The 14,617-nt window shown below is 43.1% G+C and overlaps 1 protein-coding gene across 1 annotated transcript in view; it reads right to left on the bottom strand.

Annotated features, from left to right (window-relative positions):
* The window catches only part of gnai3 (guanine nucleotide binding protein (G protein), alpha inhibiting activity polypeptide 3), a 45,204-nt gene that overhangs the window by 3,073 nt on the left and 27,514 nt on the right, over window positions 1-14,617 (bottom strand). The window lies entirely within an intron of this gene.

Below are 14,617 nucleotides of genomic sequence, written 5' to 3'. Positions count from 1 at the left end.
TTTTCTGTCATGCTTCTACAACTATCCTGCACCGGCTTCCAATGACTCTGCAGAGTCAATGTCAAGCCCTCAAGAAATGACAAGGGCATCCTCCCATTGAGAAAGCTGCACATACTTATATCCTTAGTGGATCACTATTGCGAGGAAAAGAAAACAATAAGAATGTATCCAAAGGAATTGAATCAAGTGCAAGTGGACTTGGTATCAGTTGCACTTGATTCAATTCCTTTGGATAACCATGACCTGGGTGAATGAGAACATTCACAGACAATAAGAATGTAGACTGTCAGCAATCATCACATTTTGTTCACAGGTGCGGTTGGAAAACAAAATGTCTGCTGCTTCATGAGACAATGTTCCTCTCTCTCTCTCTCTCTCTCTCTCTCTCTCTCTCTCTCTCTCTCTCTCTCTCTCTCTCTCTCTCTCTCTCTCTCTCTCTCTCTCTCTCTCTCTCTCTCTCTCTCTCTCTCACACACACACACACACACACACACACACACACACACACACACACACTACTGCAGCGTTATCATATTTGCAACCTGATAGTGGGCATAGCACAGAGAATGCAGCAGCATCTGAAAATGTGCATGTGCACCTCTAAGGGATGCTTACACCTTCATCATCTCACACTCCTCCGCAACAAACAGCTGTCATGCACAATTTGTAAATCTAGTTTTTCTTTCTGTCCCCAAAAATGGCATAGTAGTTGGGGCCATGTATATCTCTGCAGTCTGACAAAAACTTCTTTTCTGTCTTTTCTATATATCTCTCAGCCTTCTTACTGTCATGATAAAGAAAAGAAAAGAAAAAACAGCCAATGAAGTTAAGACTTCCCACTATCCTTACAAAACAGCGCTCTCTCTTTCTCTCTCCCACTCAGATCCCTACAGTTGGTGTTGGTGGTGTCAGCACATGATAAATCGATCTATACTCTCTGTCTTTGTGCACAGTTGCAATCGGTCCACACAGAACTGCTCAGCACTATATATACAGCATTGCTCAGGGCAGTTACACGAAGCAGTGAAGAAAGACAGGGAGACAGAGCTGAAGTGAGCGGGAGAAAGGGGGAAGTGGCGGGGTGAGTGGAATAGAGGACAGCATTATTGTTGTTTTGTGCAGGGTGAGGGTAGTGGAGCGTACCTCTCTCCTCAAAGCCTGCGTTACCCAGCAGCTAACGGGACTGGAAAAGAAAGAGTCTGCCCTGCCAGAGAGATGGAGCATGCCAAACAGCAAAGGGCCCAGGATGGCATCTGCTGTCCTAGCAAGGTGGGTTAAACATGACGGGAGGGAGGGATGGAGAGAGGGAAAGAGGAGAGAGAAAGAAAGGAACACCACATACACTCAGTCAAGTGACAACTCTGGCAAAGCGTGCACGCACACGTGCACACACATATTTATCAATATACAAGATCACACACACACACACACACACACACACACACACACACACACACACACACACACACACACACACACACACACACACACACACACACACACACACATCTCCGCTATTCCCTTAGCCTGCCCTTGTCATACATACACAGAGCTGGTCCAGTAGATCCATGCACTTCCCTCTCACATCCCAGTGTGTGACCCCCCGCCCCCCTCTCTGTCTGCCTGCCTCCTGGTTTAGGCCAGCTGTCGCTGCACTAGCTGCCTCTGCAGCTGATCCTCGTCATTTAAATGCCTCTGACATCTTTCTGGACTGTACCAAGAGGAGCAGAGGGATAGGGGGAATAAGAATGCACATCACTTGCAGATGTGGAGCTTTCTCAACCAAGTCTGCCATGTTTGTTTTTCTCTCATCACCCCTCTCCTCTCTTTTCCTGATTTGAACCTTGTTTCCCCAAGGGAAGCAAGCATGTGTGTGGGATGTTTGTGTGTAAATGTGTCTAGTGTGTGTGTGTGGGTGTGTGTGTGTGTGTGTGTGTGTGTGTGTGTGTGTGTGTGTGTGTGTGTGCGCGCGCGCGCGCGCTCACATGTAAATACATGTGTCGGAATATTTGCACAGTCCCTATGTGAATAAAATGGTTCAGTCCCTGGGGAAAGGCTTGAGATGTCATGGTCTTTTTGTCTATTGAGAAGCAGCGGTCGGAGGGAGATGACCGCCTAAATGAGTCCTCCCCTACATCTCCTCTCACATGAATGAAATTAAAGGGCCCTCACATCGCCCGTTATTCATGCAACAACACTTTCTAGAACATTATTTCCCATGCCACTAACACAGAAGTCTGTGTATGCCACATGCATGTCTCTCGGAAATATCACCTGTAAAACACAAAACAAATGATTTCAAGTCAACGTTTGTGCGACAGCACACAATGTTGAGACCATTTAAGCACATGAAAGTATAAATGCCTGAGAAACCTTTGATCGTATTTGGACATGTGCTGTATACTTGTGTATGTACATGCATGTACATGTGTATGAACAGTTCATGCAACCACAGTCCTTCTGTGGTCACTTTTTTACATGTTCAGGGTGCTTACAAATCTAATGTTTTAATTTTATCACTGCAATTACTTTTCCCATATGCATATGATTAAACTAGGCCATCAGGAGTATTTGGTTACATATATCATCTAGGTGCTATGTGTCTGGCCTTATCATGCCTTAACATTAACATTGTTAACATTGATGCTTGCAATGGTAGTTATCAAGGAATTTCCACTTTGTGCACCATTGCAAATCTTTTCTTGACTGTCAATGAAATGTAAAAAATGAACAAAAAAAAGTTCATGCTTTGACAACTAACTGGTTCATTTGACTGGCTATGGCCGGAGTAGCTGGACAGCAGATATTTTCTGATTTGGCTCAGACTGCTCCTCATGTGATTTGATTAGGACAGGATCTTCGAGTCATGCCAGACTCAAAAATCACTCTTCCACTTAACTTGGATTCTGACCTTTGCTGAAGTCAAGACAACTTCCACACGATGTACCTAGGTACCTAAATGAGCATCATCTGACCAGATTTATTCCACTGAATGTCAGGGAAACTAAACAATTTATTTAATTTGCCATTAGGCTGAACGGCATTTTCCTGCCAATCTTGTTTTCTCTCACTCAGACATTAAATCAAACATTAGATATTGTCTTAGGTAAATCAAAATTCCCCTAGGAAACAATTCAATATAGACTGATGATATGGAGTCAAACTTGTAAACATGGGTTTTCATGCAACTATGCTTTGTGTTATGTTACTATAGACCATGGCCGTACCTTGAAAAAATCCTTAATTTGCTTTACTCTTTTGCGATCACGACTGAAACAAATAGCTTCCTGTCATTTCAGGATGCTGATGAGGTGTCTGAATACCCAAACCAATGCATTCCATACAAACTAATAAATCTGTGATGTAATCCAAGGTCTTGTGGTAGAATATACTTTACACTGACATTTAGAAACATACTCCACCAAGAAAGAAGAAGACATTTCAAATTCAGATTTCTCTCATGTCTGTTAAATGGTCTGTGAAGACGCCGCCACTAAACTGGAGCAATCCAGTTTCCAAAGCAATTTTTTTTTTCAGTGTAGCCAGAACATACTGGAGCATGGAGGGAAATCAAATTCGACCTGACATCAAGGTTAAATAATTGTGCTCTTTCAAGGCTCTCGAAGATCATTTCGATCTAAATGCCTATTCGTGCGTAAATGCAATCTAGCAATATGACTAATCAAATCCCTATGGCTCGGAGGAGAGCATACCCAACAAGGCTGCTGTTCAAGTGTTTTGTCAAATAGCCTCATCAGTCCCGCTACATTTATTTCCACCAGGCTCCCTCCCATGGCCTAATGCTGAACAACACACAGGGTCAACACACTGTCAAGTCAACATCAGGGAACTGTAAAGTCATAAACACTGAACATCCAAAAGTCCAGTGAGAGCTAGTCAGCTTAAAAAGGAATATTGACGACGAATAAACCGACTATAGTGAATCAAAACGCTGCATCATATCAATCATGAGGTATCGTCTTAATTTATGAACAGGTTCAAAAGATCTCGGGAGAGCGTTGCTGAGAATACCTTTGGTCCTTTCCTGAATGTATAGTGCTATTAATGACCAGGTGGGAAGCAGGCCCTGGTAGTCCACGGGTGTCGGGTTCCCAACGTGTGATACAGCAGCTAAGGCTAGTCCAGCAAAGTCTTTGGATCCCTATATCTACAGTATATGTCCCACCTCACCCACCCCATCTACTCTGAGTAATGGTGGAGTGAGAGATGGCCCAACCCACAGGGGGAGAAACCCACAGGAAACTTAGCAGGCCAACCACCAGTTCACCTGCGTAAACAAAGGGTGGGCCTGAGAGAGGCTACGACTGTACGACAGTGCATAGATGCAGATGTGAAGCAACTGACTGAAGGTTATCAGCTGTATTAGCCAACTTTTGGGTGTGAAAGCAAATTCTCAGTCAATCATTAAGCACAATTCAACTTGTGATGGTGGGGTGATTGCATTCCACCAGACATGGAGGCCTGGACATTTAATGCTCTGCAATTCCTTCCTGTCAGGACTGTGTCTGGTCATGTCACACATCCTGACATGTGTATGCATGTGGTGGTGATAAGACATGATTCAACAAAACCACTTGTAAACCACACATGCCCAAAGGGCAATGGGTTCAAAGATCAATCGAGCAAATGGGATCATAGGAAATGGGCTGTTGCCGTTCCTCTGTTCTATTATCATATTCCTGGAAATGGGAGCACCCACATTACAAGGCCCACATTTTGTTACAAGCTCCCAAGGACCAGACACATCACTTAGCAGACATTTACAGTTAGGCCTAACCAGCATCATGACTATTACATCACGATTATTATAGTGGCCATTTGTCGTCACGTTGCAATGACATCATCGCCTTCTACAGTCTACTTCATGGAGTCCGTTTTTTTTTGTTTTTTTTTGGTGCCCCCCCCCCTTTTCTCCCCAATTGTATTCGGCTAATTACCCCACTCTTCCGAGCCATTCCAGTCGCTGCTCTACCCCCTCTGCCGATTCGGGGAGGGCTGCAGACTACCACATGCCTCCTCCTATACATGTGGAGTCAACGGTCGCTTCTTTTCACCTGACAGTGAGGAGTTTCGCCGGGGAGACGTAGCGCATGGGAGGATCACACTATTCCCCCCAGTTCCCCCTCCCCCCGAACAGGCGCCCCAACTGACCAGAGTAGGTGCTAGTGCAGCAACCAGGACACATACCCACATCTGCCTTCCCATCCACAGACATGGCCAATTGTGTTTGTAGGAACACCTTACCAAGCCGGAGGTAACACGAGGATTCGAACCGGCGATCCCCGTGTAGGCAACAGAATAGACCGCTACGCTATCCGGACGCCCTATGGAGTCCGTTTTCAATATATAGTCATCCATTATAAATACATGTAGTGCTTTGCAGGTGTGGCAGTGTCAGCGCTCAAACATGTACAAAGGGATGTGAGCCACGATCTGTGCTGGGCGGTGAGTGGGTGGCACAGTAATCATAGGGCTACAATTTTCACAGATTGTGAAGTGATTCACCCCTGGCTGTCTGCTTCATACCGTAAACCCTGCAATGACCTGCTGAACGAGGGCCGTGGTGGGGCCTCAGCTTTAGCCTGTGATAATGGAACAAGAACACAAAAGTGCTTGATGACGGCTGGAGGAGTGTCCAATGTTCAGTGTCCTCTGCTTTTCTTGCATATTTTGGGAATTTATAACCTTACAGAGAGGAAAACATTAGGAGATTCAAGTGCCGGCCATTTCTGATGAAATACTAATGATTGGCTGGGAGACCGTCAGAAAGTGATTGAGCGGGCGAGGATTAAAAATCAAAGTAATCAAAGCTCTTGCATGCTTCTTACTGTCATTCAAGAAAAATGAAAACTTTTGTTTTCAAGAAGTAATAAATATTTGAGGAATATGGAAAGTATTTGAAAAGAATTCAAAGTGGATCGATGAAAGGGATCAAGCAGGTGATTCATGATATATGAACGGATTGTGAGCCGTCTTGAAAAGGAATGGAAATTGTAACCAGACGATCAAAAATTCATTAAGAATACGAAGACAGAATGCTGATTTTAATATTTAATGATCCCTCCAATGCAGTTAAATTGTCATTTATATCTTTGGACTATATTTTCATCCCATGAATAGTCTGGCTCACAAATATTAATATTTGTAGACTAGTTCCATACATTTTATACTTTTATGCTGTGCCTTGGACAAGATTAATGACCTCTTCCAGAACCAGACAGACGGATGAGTCACCTGCATGTCATCTGTGCTTACCCAGATGGTCCCTCGATTGCTTTAATGAACATGAAATCTGAATCTTATCATTGTGTGCTGCTGCAGAGCCTGTCTAAATCTGACCCTGAGGGCCTCAGGACCGAGTCTGCAGGCTGTCTGCCTCTCCTCTAAAAACAAGAACCCATCTCTGCCTCTGTCAAACACAATAGCTAAGATAGCCTCATATCAACTCAGGAAGTCTCTCACGGTCTGGTGAACTATTATAGTTTTTGTCGTGACTGGTCAGCCATGAGCAGTGAATGAGAGATATTAGAGAGAGAAAGCAGAGAAAGAGAAGAAGGCGGAGGAAAGTGATTGATGGAGAAAGCAATGCATTTCCCTCAGATATTCAGCAAATCTTATTCATGTTGAAGTTAAAAGTTAATCAGACATGTTTGCTCCAGGAGCAATATATGTCAGTTATATCACCTCACCATGGCAAACCATTAGAAACCCTCATGGCAAACATATTCTTCTTTTGGGAGACGTCGATAACAAATGTATATATTTAATGTAATGTTACGTAATAGTGATATAAATCCAACAAGGCCAGTGTGTTTTGGACAGATGATGCAGTCCAGAGGCAGCCCCCCCCCCTTATTTCATCAGGATGAAAATGTCACCAGCATTAGCATCAATGACTGAAGCCATGAAACTTGTTTTCTCTGAAAGATTGCTTTCGTAATAAAGAATGCCATGTGAATAATTAAACAGAGTGGCGGTTAAACGAACTGCATTCTCCGTTCTAGTCGATTCAAAAGGCCCTACTCTTTGTAGCGGGGATGAATGGCTGACGGGTGTGCATATATGAGCATGGAGGCTAATCCTCTCATTCAGAAGTGGATCAAAAGCACAGATGTGGTCGTACGCTTCCAATGTATGTATCTCTCTCCAGGGTAGTAGCTGGCAACAGGCACCCCCTGAAAAATGTCAGCATCAGGCTACATATGACTTAGCGCCATGTCTAACTTCTCAACCACAAACACCATTCAGAGAGCACGAAGGATCTCGTGGTAAATTGTGTTCTCACACCCAGCTGATGTTACATTATGTACAGTATTTACATATGTTGTGAGGTTTAATACATATACAGTGTGACGGGTTACTGAGCCAATACAGAGACCATCTCCTAAATGTACAATTATCCACTGCTTTATCAGCACAAGCAACAGGTTTTCATTTCCCCAAACTGTTCACAGCAATAAAAGTATTTACACTGAGGCTTCTTTTGACAATTTCCCCCATGCGGCTTTGTCCCACTGGTTAATTAAACATTTTCAGAATTTTTTTAAGAAAACTAAATTGAATGATAGAATATACTGTATCATACTGCAGTACACTACTGTGATCATCATGCACTTTAAATACACTACCCCAGCCTTTACACTCTCCTTGGCTCTACAGTGTCAGTAGTGTGACATACATTATTTCCTTAACAGGACCAACACACCCCTCCCCACCCCCACCCTCCATTTACCTGGGCTGGCTGTGTACTGCAGGCTGCCCCGCTTCCGGAAGGGGGACAGGGGCTTTGCTTTGGCCCCAGCCCCGACCCCAGCTGCCATCCCGGCGGGCACGTTGGAGGACATGTTCCCAGTCTGTGGTTGTGCTCAGCGTGGATGGGAGAGGAAAGCTATGTGAGTCAGAACTGCAGCAGATGGAGTGTCAGGGAGCTACAGAGTAAGAGATGGGAGGAGGAGGAGGAGGAGGAGGAGGAGGAGGAGAAAAGAACATATAGAGGAGTTGAAAGAGTGAGAACAGAGAGAGAGGGAGGGATGGAGGAAAGGCAGAGAGGGGAGATTTATAGTGCAGCGAGAAGGGCAGGAGACAGAAGATGAGAAGAGGGGAGGCGCAGCACAGATGCTGGAATGGGAGCTTGAGGGGGTTTGATTGCGATGGTGTGCGTGTGTGTGTATGTGTGGTACATTGTCAGGATCTCCAGAGTGGTTGGAGCATCCCACTAATTTTCCTGCTGCAGTAAGAGAGACTCCGCCCCCCTTAAAAAGACCCCCATGCTGTAGCTGCAGTGTTGACGAAAAATGGGGGCGTGACACAGAGGCTAGACTCCCCTCTGCTTAGCCCCCCATGCCTGCACACTGCACGTACACAAGCATATTGTAGAGTACAACGGGAACACACCAGCTCCGTACTCGAGTAGGATCTGTTGCTGTGACAACCACAAATCCACGTGGGAGAAAATCAATGTGTAGTGTGCAGTAGTAGTTGTGGTCACAGCACAAATGATGTTATGGTTTAAAAAAAAACCAAAAAACCCCAAAATCAAAAATGTACAGAATCTACCAAGGCAGTCTCCGGGCATCTGTGGTGACTGAATGGCTGTGTTAAAACGCTCCCCAAAATGTGATGTAAACAGAGGACTGGGGTAGGAGCGAGGATGTGATGAGATAGAGCTGTGAGATGGAGTGACAGGCCAGTCCGTGCCGAGAGGCAAAGCATTCTTGGAGTTGACTGGGCTGTGAAATATTTGATGGGAAGGATGAGCAGAGAGAGAAAGAGACCTGGATAGACTTCAGGTCATCTGCCTTATGGCTTCTGAAACGTTGTCATGTTGCAGACACACTCATAGACATAATTATACCATACATCCAAATTTGTTAAGTTTTATATCCTAGGCAATATGGCAATTTTGGTGTTGTCGAGTTTGCACTGAATTGTAAATTCACCCGCACGCTATGTGGGGGGGGGGGTAACAAAGGTCAGGTAGAAACTTGTGATTAGCATAGTCTTCTTATTTGTTATTTGATTGCAATCATTTCAATTGAATCAAGATGTCGAACAAATAAACCCTCTCTCATTTTGGTGGAAACCCTCAGAAAAACACCATGTGTGGGTGCATCTGTTGTGTAAACCACAAGCATACATGTGAAATAGCTCAAAATCCTCACAAGTGCCTTATATAATGTCTGTTGAGAACTTAGAGGGATCGATTCTGGGCTATATTTCCACATAGGCGGTCCAGAAATGCAGATGACAGCACATATGGAATCCCTTCCAAAGCTTTCTGCCCCCCTACTGGCTCTTCGGGTTTACATAACAATGGCCCTCTGAAAACAGCCTGAAAGCCTGCAAAACCCAACTGTCTGACGAAACTGCCCCCTGTTCAGTCCTGAGAAAGCCAAGAACATTTTCATGGAAGGACCATCAGATGTTAAGGCATGGGCTGATGCTACAGAGATATGCAGGAGGGGTAATTTCACTGCTAAATTCTGCATGGGTTCTGTGTTTAAAATCAATGATATATGCATTTGTATTTCATATTTCATTGAAAACATGGAAAAGAGTAACATTAAATGTGTATGTTTGATTAATTTTTTTTTTTGATTAAAGTTTAGGTGCAAAATATTAATTTAGGTGGACACCTCTGATATGGCCAAGGTGAAAATGATTGACTGCATGATTTTTTTTTCTACTTTTATAGAACTCAATCTAGGGGGTGGGGACATGTGGAGAATGGCTCTAGCAACCTCTTGTGGCAAATACAGGGAAGTAATGGAACTGACTGCACCATAATTCACTGCAGTATGTGGGGAGAGAGAGAGAGAGAGAGAGAGAGAGAGAGAGAGAGAGAGAGAGAGAGAGAGAGAGAGAGAGAGAGAGAGAGAGAGAGAGAGAGAGAGAGAGAGAGAGAGAGAGAGAGAGAGAGAGAGAGAGAGAGAGAGAGAGAGACTTCTCAGTATAATGCTTTGCACTGGAAGGTACATCTAACAGGATAATATCCATGGTACATACACACAGTATAGCACAATATAGCACAATATACACCTCCAAAAAAGTGCATTAAAGAGGGCTTATCAGGCGCTTTGAATTTGATCATCACAAGTGGTGGATTATGTAGACATTTTCCTTTTTTTAGTGAACATTTCTGGAATAAGCAGGTATTGTCTCATGCTAATAAAGATCAACATATTTGAAAAAATAACGATTTTGATGAGTAGGCTGTGTCTGAGGTAATCTTTAATGTTATCTCGAACATCTCGCTGAATGTACATCACATTTTTCAAAATAATATGAAGAATATATCACTCTTGATTATATTCATATACCCTTTTCCTTAAAAAGCCCTCAGAGGTTTGCTACAAACGCATTAAAGAATGTAGGTCTCCCCTCTGCAACTTTCTTGCAATGATGTAAGACACAAATATTAAAGAATAAGAAACATGTCCGACTTAAATTCTAATAAGCAACATCATTTTTGATTCACCTATCTGTCTTGTCCAGAGTGAGAGGTCAATTTTTGATCATTAGTAAACAAATTGATTGATTGATTGATTGATTATTCATGGAAAAAACACAAGCTACAACATATAGCTTAATCCTGGTAAGGAAATCACAGAAAGTTGAATCAGTTCATCTGGACACAATGTTTATTGAGACAGAAATGTTTCATCACTCATCTTAGTGACCTCTTCAGTCTCAGACTGTGTTAGATTGGACTGAAGAGGTCCCTGAGATGAGTGATGAAACATTTAATAAACGTTGTGTCTAGATGAACTGATTCAACTTTCTGTGATAAGCTACAACATATTTCCCTCAATAATCAAAAAGACAGTAAACTGCTTCCTGCCTCCACACACACACACACACACACACACACACACTATCCCCATTCCCCCAAATCTGCAATTGTGTGATTTGTGTTCAAATATGAAGTGTCATCGATAGAGAACATCAATATCAATTATACAAAAAACCCTCTTGGAAATACATTGCTGTTGAAATATGAGATATTGCAGATTATTCATATGCATATAGCTATGTCAAGTTCAAACAGTAAAAGATTTGGCGCTAGGACAAAAGGACTTGATATAGCGGGTCTACAAAGTGACAATGCAAGATATATTGTGGATACTAACTAATTTACATACTATACTGTACTATACTACATTTAGCACTATACTATACTACATTTAGCACGTTACAGCTGTGTGCATTCTAGTAGCTCTGCATACAGTGTGGTTTCGGTGCACAACAGAAGAAAGCATAGTGAGTGAGCATGGAGGACTGGTTAAACCACCTCTCTGGTAAGTTGTTGATGATGTGTGACATTTGTCTAAACACAAGATTGCCTGATACTAAAGCTTTTCAAATAGCTGGCAGTCTGGGTGGACAGGGCTGGTGACAGTCCAGCCCTTTCTGCCCCTATTCTTTGCCCTGGTGTCGTGCATTTTCTTGATATGGTGACACACCAAACTGTGCACAGCAGGGGCTTAACCTTGGACCAAATGTGGACGGGACTTGAACAGCCTGCAATGAATGATAGGATGCCAAGTTGCTGTTTATAGATGGTGTATAAAAACGGACTGTTGGTGAGACGTTGAGAGTGGTTGTGATCCAATTAAAAGGATTCAGCAGGCTTGACAGACTCTGTCAATGAAGTTGCCTTAAGTACATTCTTGCAAGATTTCCTCTTATTTGTGTTCTCCTGTTTTCCTATAATGTGATTGACTGCATCATCCCTCTTCAGCTGTAGTAAAATACACCTTAACCTCAGACAAGCTCTCACCTCCCATGAAAATACCCCACCAATTATGTAACACGATGACCTACAGCGAGACACTTTCCCAGCAGCAAATGTAAACACAGTTTTTCCAAATTGCTTTTCTGCAGTATATTTTCCTTCATATGGACCATGCATTCCTGTCCAAAGCTGAACATAAGAGTAAAATGCTGCTAGATATGGTGGAGATATACCAGCTGTCCAGTACGTTTTCTTCCTTAATAACAATTAGCCACAAAGTTGTGTGAGCTATATAGATGTATTTTAATGTATAGCAACACATTTCCTCCAAAAGGACAATAAAAAAAAAATCTGTTTATCTATTTATTATAATTTCAGAATATGTACACCTCCAGTTTCACTACTTGCATATTACTTGCATATTACTTCCATATTATACATCGACAGGGCGCGGAAGTGGGGCAGGCTAAGCTAATGCTAACCCATGCAGACCGGCAGTTCCAAGTCATCCTGGCTGGCGTTCATTCTCCTGGACAATGTTTTTTGTTTTTTGTTTTTTTGTTTTTTTAGTTCAGATATATGTATTAGTTTGGATATATGTATTCTTACAGTTTTTGGATATGTGTTTTTGTCTTTGTGTTGCACTGCTGTGGGCTGGGGGAAACAATGTTTTATTTCATTTCATGTGCAACAGTGCATGAAATGAACTGACAAATAAAGTGTTCCTGATTCCTGAATCAAGTAACATTAACTAACCTTCTCAGAAAACTCATATAACCAATACCAAATGTAACCAAATACCAAATATTTGGTGAGATATTCCTTGGAAAAGGGCTGTTTTTACTTTTGCAATAAATGTCTAATGCACGTTCATTTATGTTACATTACAAAATACTACAAATAACAGTAAGCCTCATGATGAAACTCTTTATTCGTCAGTTTCACTTCTTTTGCTTCACAATGGGGAGTATTTGGGTGATGCCATGAATGTATTCTGTGATGACAGTACAGTAGGTTTTACATTTGTATTGTGTGTGAGAAAAACCAATCCAAATTGTTTCGAGTAATTGTTCCTACGATTTCTTCTGAAAATAAAACTGAATTAAGTTTGCAGAGTTCATGGTGAATTCATGGCATGGGGGATACATCACTGGCAGTACAAGACTTTTATGTAACAGGATTGACTCTGGGCACCACAGCATCTTGAGTGTAAATACTGTGGTATCACCATGGTTCCCTATACGTCAGCACGGGGACTAACCCCATGTACGACGCTTGTTGACTTAGCATCCCAAGCTCATCAGCAGGGATAAATAACTGACCAGCTAATTGTAATGGAGCTAGTGAGAGATCCGAATGTGTCTACATACAACTGTTTTCTTCATTACACCGGCACTTCAGCTTTTCTCACGTTCACCGACAAAACATGGAGTTCAGAGGAGAGGATCCTTCGGACCCAAATTTATCAAAACACAGTTTAACACAACATGAAATCAATTTAATTTCAATCTTCACGTTTGTATGTGTGTTTGTTGCGGGGCGTGGTTTTAGTCATCAGTTTGGAGGCAGGGAAAATGAGAGGTTGTCTCGACTGTAATACCTGCCAGTCCTTCGCTCCTCTCTTAATACCTGTATGTGTTTTTCCCAGCATGCAGATGGAGAAGGCCGGGGACATGCTGTCACACTGGGTGACGTGCATGTTGATTTCCATCACCTGCTTTGCATCAGTAAAATAAAACTGCACCATCCTTGAAAAGGAGAATTGGATGACATGTATGTCTAACTACTTGTAAACTGTGTTATTGATAATGTTGTTGCTTGTACTTGTACTCATTGCTTGTACTCAGTGTGTCCCTATTATGAAGAGGTTCTCAAGCTTGTCATGTTTGTTTTCTGGGTTGACAGTCTGCCTCGAAGGGCCCCTCAGATCTAAAGAGAATTTGCCCATGTGTCTTTCCTTATGACCACAAAATCCATCCATCCATTATCCAAACCACTTTTAGGGTCGCAGGATGCTGGAGCCTGCAGCGTTCAAGTCAGATAACTGTGAGGCCTACAGTGCAGCCAGATCCAACCTCAAAAAGGGTATCAGAACAGCCAAACATAACTATTCCCTACGAATAGAGGACCACTTTCACAATAACTCCGATCCCTGGTGAATGTGGCAAGGCATTCAGTCTATCACAGACTACACAATCTCTAATGGCGGTCCCACTGTTCATGATGCCTCCCTGCCAGATGAGCTACATCATTTCTACGCCCGCTTCAACAAGGACAATACTGACTCAGCCACAAAAATCTCCAGCCATCCAGAAAACCAGGTGTTCACTCTATTGATCACAGAGGCCAGAGAACACACGGAAGGCTGCCGGACCGGACGGCATACCGGGTCGGGCCCTCCGGGAATGCTCTGACCAGCTGGCTGAGGTCTTCACAGCTATAGTTAACCTCTCACTGTCCCAATCCATCGTTCCGGTATGCTTTAAGACCACCTCTATCATTCCTGTCCCCAAGAAATCAACACCCACATGTCTGAATGAATACCGACCCATAGCACTCTGCTCTGGCCCACCTTGAACTTAACAACACATACATCTGGATGCTGTTCATAGATTATAGCTGTGCTTTCAACACTATCATCCCCACCAAACTAACCACCAAACTCCTCTCCCTTGGCCTTAACCCCTCCCTCTGTCACAGGACCCTGGACTTCCTGACCAACAGACCTCAGTCTGTTAGGTTAGGTGACTACACCTCCTCCACTCTGACCCTCAGCACAGGTGCCCCTCAAGGTTGTGTTCTGAGCCCCCTCCTTTTCTCCCTCTTCACCCACGACTGCCTGCCAACTCACCCTTCAAATGT

Source organism: Lampris incognitus, chromosome 2 (assembly GCF_029633865.1).
Source record: "Lampris incognitus isolate fLamInc1 chromosome 2, fLamInc1.hap2, whole genome shotgun sequence".
In the NCBI taxonomy this organism is placed as follows: domain Eukaryota; kingdom Metazoa; phylum Chordata; class Actinopteri; order Lampriformes; family Lampridae; genus Lampris; species Lampris incognitus.
Note: the sequence above shows the minus strand (reverse complement) of the source record. Positions and strands in the feature narration are given on the sequence as shown.